At 46.3% G+C, this 6,000-nt stretch overlaps 1 protein-coding gene across 2 annotated transcripts in view; it reads left to right on the top strand.

The window, feature by feature from the left end:
- The first annotated feature begins 3,520 nt into the window (after nucleotides 1-3,520).
- LOC119969657 (zinc fingers and homeoboxes protein 3-like) overlaps nucleotides 3,521-6,000 on the top strand; it is an 82,160-nt gene continuing 79,680 nt past the window's right edge. Inside the window, exon 1 of one of the 2 annotated variants that reach the window (XM_038803590.1) lies at nucleotides 3,521-3,785. The gene's annotated coding sequence lies outside the window, so the exon portion shown is untranslated. Of the gene's footprint in view, nucleotides 3,786-5,569; nucleotides 5,731-6,000 lie in introns of those variants that run through there. The other variant, XM_038803591.1, reaches the window with a different exon arrangement.

The raw sequence follows: 6,000 nt of genomic DNA, 5'->3' as shown, positions 1-6,000 counted from the left end.
GGGCTTTTCACAGTAACTTCATTGCAGTGTTAATGTAAGCCTACTTGTGACAATTAAGATTATTATTAATTATTAATCAAACCAGGATTTTCTGATTGTTGTCCTGTGGTGTGTGTTGGAAGGTGGAAATCTGGTGAGTGGAAATCCACTGACAAAAGAGTGAAATCAAGGCAGCATGGTGGTGCAGTGGTTAGCACTGCTGCCTCATGGCACCAAGGTCCCAGGTTCGATCCTGGCCCTGTGTCACTGTCCGTGCGCAGTTTGCACATTCTCCCCGTGTTTGCGTGGGTCTCACCCCCACAACCCAAAGATGTGCAGGGTAGGTGGACTGGCCACGCTAAATTGCACCTTAATTGGAAAAAATGAATTGGGTACTCTAAATTTATTTTTAAAAAAGACTGAAATCAGGAAGCATTTTCTTAGGCCAAAGGTAATGGAAATTGGCAACTCATCGACCCCCAGAAGTCTATGAATGTGAAGGTAATGGCGTAGATTTTTGTGAGAGGGGTATCAAGGGATATGGAGCTACATTAGGTAAGTGGATGTGAGATGCAGATGAGCTATGAGGTGATTGAACAGGAGGCCCAAGAGGTTGAATGCTCTATCGCTGTTCTTCTGCTCCTAACTTGTCTGCCAACACTTCCCAGAGAATTCATGGGACTGTGTCCCAGCAGACGTTTAGTTTGGAGTGGATTAGTAAAGTGACACTGTGCTAGTGGCATGTGAACTGGAACAAAAGCATCGCTGAAAGTGCCCTCGTAGGAGGTCACCACTACTACACAAATAGTCCACTTTCACTGATACATGTGAAGTGCAAATAAACACAAAACCATAACCTGTTTTGTCTCATTGATGAAACAATTAACCCACTGGTCTCAGAAAGCATCACACATGATCCCTATGCAGAGCTATCTGTACACACTCAAAAGCCACAAAAGATAGGCAAGCAGTCGAGGAGCCTTCCCTGCTGGGCTTATGCATCCTGAACCTGTGAAAAAAATGGTTTGTGGCCAGGTCTTGTAGCAGAATCAACAGGAAGTCATCCATCCAAATTGTTTCCATTTTACGCACCAGGTGATTGCATGAACCTCGCACTGAAGTACAGCAAAAAACTGAGCAGCAGCCCCTTCTAAACCTCTCACCGTGGAGCTCAGTCCACTGGGTTGCAAAAGGGTTTTATGGCCAGAGTATTCCAGCAGTGTTTTTATAAGAGGATAGGAGCATTTTCAGAAATAATTGTGCAGGCTATCTCCAGCATCTTACTTCGGTCAATATTCTTGCACTGTTAGAATCTGTTATTCGCACAGTGGTAACTACAGGATGCTGTTCAACTTTGCCTCTTATGCAGTTCTTCACCTGTAATGGACTTTCCAGGTTTCAAACTCAGCCTCTGGCTTATGCCCACAAGCCCTGGAAAACAAGCTCTGAAAGCCCAGGCAGTATTTTTTTAATACAAATTTAGAGTACTGAATTATTTTCTTCTAATGAAAGGGCAATTTAGTGTGGTCAATAATAATAATCGCTTATTGTCACAAGTAGGCTTCAATGAAGTTCCTGTGAAAAGCCCCTAGTCGCCACATTCCGACGCCTGTTCAGGGAGGCTAGGACGGGAATTGTACCCGTGCTGCTGCCTTGTTCTGCATTCCAAGACAGCTGTTTAGCCCATTGTGCATTCACCTACCCCTGCATAGCTTTTTGGGTTGTGGGGGTGAAACCCACGCAGACGTGGGGAGAATGTGCAAACTCCACGCGACAGTGACCCAGGGCCTGGATCGAACCCAGATCTTCAGCACTGTGAGGCAGCAGTGCTAACCACTGCACCTCCTTGCAGTCCAAGCCCAGGCAGTATTTACATTAATTTTTCTTATTTGGTTTGATTTTGCCTCTCAGCCAGGAGCTCTGGGCGCTATCCCCATAACCCCATCTAACCTGCACATCTCTGGACACTAAGGGGCAATTTTAGCATGGCCAATCCACCTAACCTGGACATCTTTGGAGGAAACCAGAGCGTCCGGAGGAAACCCACGCCGGCACGGGGAGAACGTACAAACTTCACAGTCACCTGAGGCCCGAATTGGGCCCGGATCCTGGTGCGGTGAGGTAGCAGTGCTAATCACGATTGCCCCATGTTTCTCCACAGATGCTGCCTGACTTGCTGAGTATTCTGTTGTCATTTCAGATTTCCAACATGCTCAGCACTTTGCGTTGAAATAGAAACGCTATTTGATATCAGGAACATTAAAGATAGGAGGCTCTAACGGTACACACCCAGACTGGGGTTGTCCAATTTTGCTCTGTACTTCTGGTGGGGACAAGGTGTTCTTCGATATCACAATTGCAGCGCCTGTTGTTATTAGCCGATTATTATGCCGCTCTTTAATTTCAGTCATATAAATTTCAGTTTCAAAAGCTGCCTAGTTGCTAACCAATGGGTTCGGGGGGACTGTAACCCCTACATCAAGGATCACAACTTTTATTCAATAAGAATGGTTTACAGCAGACACGTTGAAAAAGAATCTCGCTTTTACTAAATGTGTTTACTTTGACACACACTCAAAACAATATTTTATTTTCTTCTTGATAACGATTTCCTGACCTCTCCACCGACAGATATGATTCTCAAGGTTAAGCAGAGTTTACTGCTGCCGGGAGCTGAAACAGATGAAATAATACTCGCCGTTACTTCGTGTGTGTGTGTGTTTGACGCTCAGGAATGCGTAAGACGATCTGTGTCAGAGAGGGAATTCCCAGGTTATGAGGTTTTAAAGACAGGAGGAGGGGGGAATCCCTTTGAAATAAACAGTACCCTGGCAACAAGAGCGAGAGACAAGAGGCAACACTAGCAGTCACTTGGAGAGAAAGCGATCACAGCCACTCAGCAGAAAGGGACCATCAGGAGCAAGATTAACAGGTACAAGGCGCTCATTTCAAACACTCCACACGCCCTCTGGTCTGGCCGTGCCGATAGTCGACCCACGAATGCCGCCTTAACTCACAACCGGCCCAGGACTAGCAAACCCCCCAAAGTTTGTATTAAAATGGACACTTATTTTTTTTTCCAAGATGCAACATTTTTGCAGAACATTTCTGCTAATCTAGAGTTGCCAGAGAGAGAGAGGAGAGGGGGGAGGTATTGAGACGTAAACAACAGCAAAGCAACAGTTGTGACATTGTGTGTCCATTGATTGTGGTAAAGCGCAGTGAATTTCACATCGGAAAGGGATTACAAATGCCACTGTTGTTTGTGTTTTCAGGATTGGAAGAGTTAGATTGGAATATAGATATTGTGGACAGGTACATTCTGGTTTGCTGTATCTCGCCTCCTGCCCTCCCCTCCCAGTAATTGTCCCCGGGGAGCAGTAAGGAACCCCGCACTTCGCCACCTTTTTAAAACCCCCCACAAGTGTGAGCAACTTCCAAAGTATGTTGCATCGTTCGTAAGGGTTGGTGACGTTGGCCATCACGTGTGTCAGCGTTCTGGCGTCCGATGTGGGGTTTTTTTCTTGGGGGGGGGGGGGGGGGTGTTGTATCTGTGAACCTTTTTCGTTTCGTCTTTCGCTCTGATGAATTTGGAGTTTTGTTTTTAAAATTGAAAAACGTTTCAGCGGGTGGAGGATCAGACACCAGGGAGCAAATTCAGCAGCGATCGGATCAAAGGAGAGGAGGAGAAGGGTTGCCTCTCTCGGTCGGGGCTTTGAAGGAGTCAGTTAATATATATATATATCTCCATATAACATAAAGCGTGAAGAGGAGGAGGAGACAGTAGCAGCTGGATCGTGGAGAGGGTGAGTTGTGTTTGGGAAGCGCTAGCTGATTTTGCTACTTTACATTGATACTCGATTGTTGCCACGTTCCAGAAGGCGCTACAATGTTGCCAAATCTCCCTGCGCCCACTCTTTCCCCATGGGCTACCCCGTCTCTCTCTCTGCGTCTGTGCCTCACCTCCCATCCCCTGTCTTCAATCCCCTAAACACAAGAGGGGGGGAAATAGGCAACCAGACCCAGGGAGAAAAGTAACCCAAATAAAATGGCGGCACGGCCACAAACAGCGAGAGAGAGAGAGAGAGAGAGTGTGTGTAACGATCCGAGGGGGTGAAATGAAAGGGGATTTAGGGAACCACTCCGTTTAGGCTCGGTTCTCTTCTCCCCTCACCTCCCGGGCAACTTGAGAGGGTGTCCAAGGTGTAATACACAGGCTGCTATTCAAACCTCTTTATTTCCTTTACTCCCCCCCCCCCCCCCCTTTCCTGGGGGGGAAAAATAATGGAATCAATTGTAATTATGATAGTGTGTATTCATCTCCCCCTTTACCACCCGATTGTCGAAATTAGCACGAGTTTCCCCCTCTTTCAGTGGAGGCTGCGAAATGCGATTGGGGAAGAGGTGAAATAGAACGCGCTGATATTGATTCTTGAGGCTGAAATTGACCACACTGAAACCGACCGACCAGCGCTCGATGTGTCCATTCAGCGTGTCGGGGGGCCGGGGGGGAGGGACAGCACAGTCTCTGGTTTGCTCGCATGTTCCATTACACAAATACCCCACGCCTTTTATATCGCTCTAACCAGCACACTGCCTCTACAACGATTCTTCATAGTGTGGAATGTTACAGTTGCTATTTAACATTGTCAGCTTTGGACAGCAGTGTGCCTGTGAGAGAGAAGCCACCATCGTTTGCATCTAAATAATGTGTCCTTTTTCAAAAAGAAATGGTAAACGGTTCAAATCTTTTAAAATCAAGTGATTTTTAACATTAAAAATGGGCATTACTTGTTTTAAATGGCTCACTTGGGGGAGGGGGGGGAGACTCTAACCCTACTCTTCCCCCCTCCCCGTTCATGTAACGTTCCAAATGGAGAGCATCCGATTTGCTACTTTTTTAAAGGGACAGGGTCTGTTTCTTTGTTTTCTATTTGCTCTGGCCTACCGTAAATCAAGGCCGGGAAGGATTTCCTGACTGCACATGCGTCTTAAAGCACCAGTGACTCAGAGGGCTGTTCAGTCGAGTCGGGACGCCGAGCTTGAGAAATGAGCCTGAGAACGGATATTTGCAATAAGATTGGAATTCTCATTTGTAGCTTTACGAGACCTACCACATCCATGACTTTCACAGAGAATGGCAAGTGTGCGGGAATAGTTACAAATAATGTATTTGTTGTTAAACAGCGTCTTCCTATTTGTCAGGCAGTCAGATTGATACTTTCATTAAATCAAAACAAACCACTAAGAGTTTCTTTTGACTTCTTACTCAACCTCCCCCTCCCCCAACATCTATGTAACTCCACATTATTACAATTAAGAGAGTTTCATTCGTTTGGTCTTTTTAATGTATTGGATTTTTGAATCATGCAGGTTTAACTTCTTTAAAGTTTGTCCCTCTTCCTATTCCCACCCCTTATTGTATTCTTACACTCCCTCCCCCACCCCATTTCCCCCTCCAATCACAGCGTAAAAGGGAGTGTAAAGGACCAGGCAGAAGTGCTGGCCTCATCCACTCCACCCTAACATTGGCCCATTGTTGGGCATCGGGGCTGTCGGACGGTTGATATGGGTAGGCTACGCTCTCCTCAGGAGCCCCCCCAATCCCCCGTGGATACAGCAGCCAGTAACAAAATCACTCCATCTGTGGGAGGCAGGGCAGAATGCTGATCTCATCCCAAAACCAAGCCTCTTTTTCCATGGAAAATTTTAACTTGATGTTTTGCCTGGATCCCATTCAGCTGATTGCAGGTAGGGTTGTGCGTACAACGATAGGAACCATCTTTTGGTGGAAGGGATCATTTGGAATCTACTGCTTTTACAAAGCCATAAAGAACAGGGGTGGTTTTCATACAGGAGAATACACTGATGATTCCTCCCAGCCTGTGTGGGTCTCTGTGACTCTCATTTTCCATTTTATGAATTTCCCAACCTTGCCTGTCCTCTGTGTAATTCTCTTTCGTCTTCTCCCTCCTTTTGTGTAGTGCCCTTGCACTTCGTGTACGTTTTTTGACTCTCTCT

Source organism: Scyliorhinus canicula, chromosome 7, assembly GCF_902713615.1.
Source record: "Scyliorhinus canicula chromosome 7, sScyCan1.1, whole genome shotgun sequence".
Classification (NCBI taxonomy): domain Eukaryota; kingdom Metazoa; phylum Chordata; class Chondrichthyes; order Carcharhiniformes; family Scyliorhinidae; genus Scyliorhinus; species Scyliorhinus canicula.
Note: the sequence above shows the minus strand (reverse complement) of the source record. Positions and strands in the feature narration are given on the sequence as shown.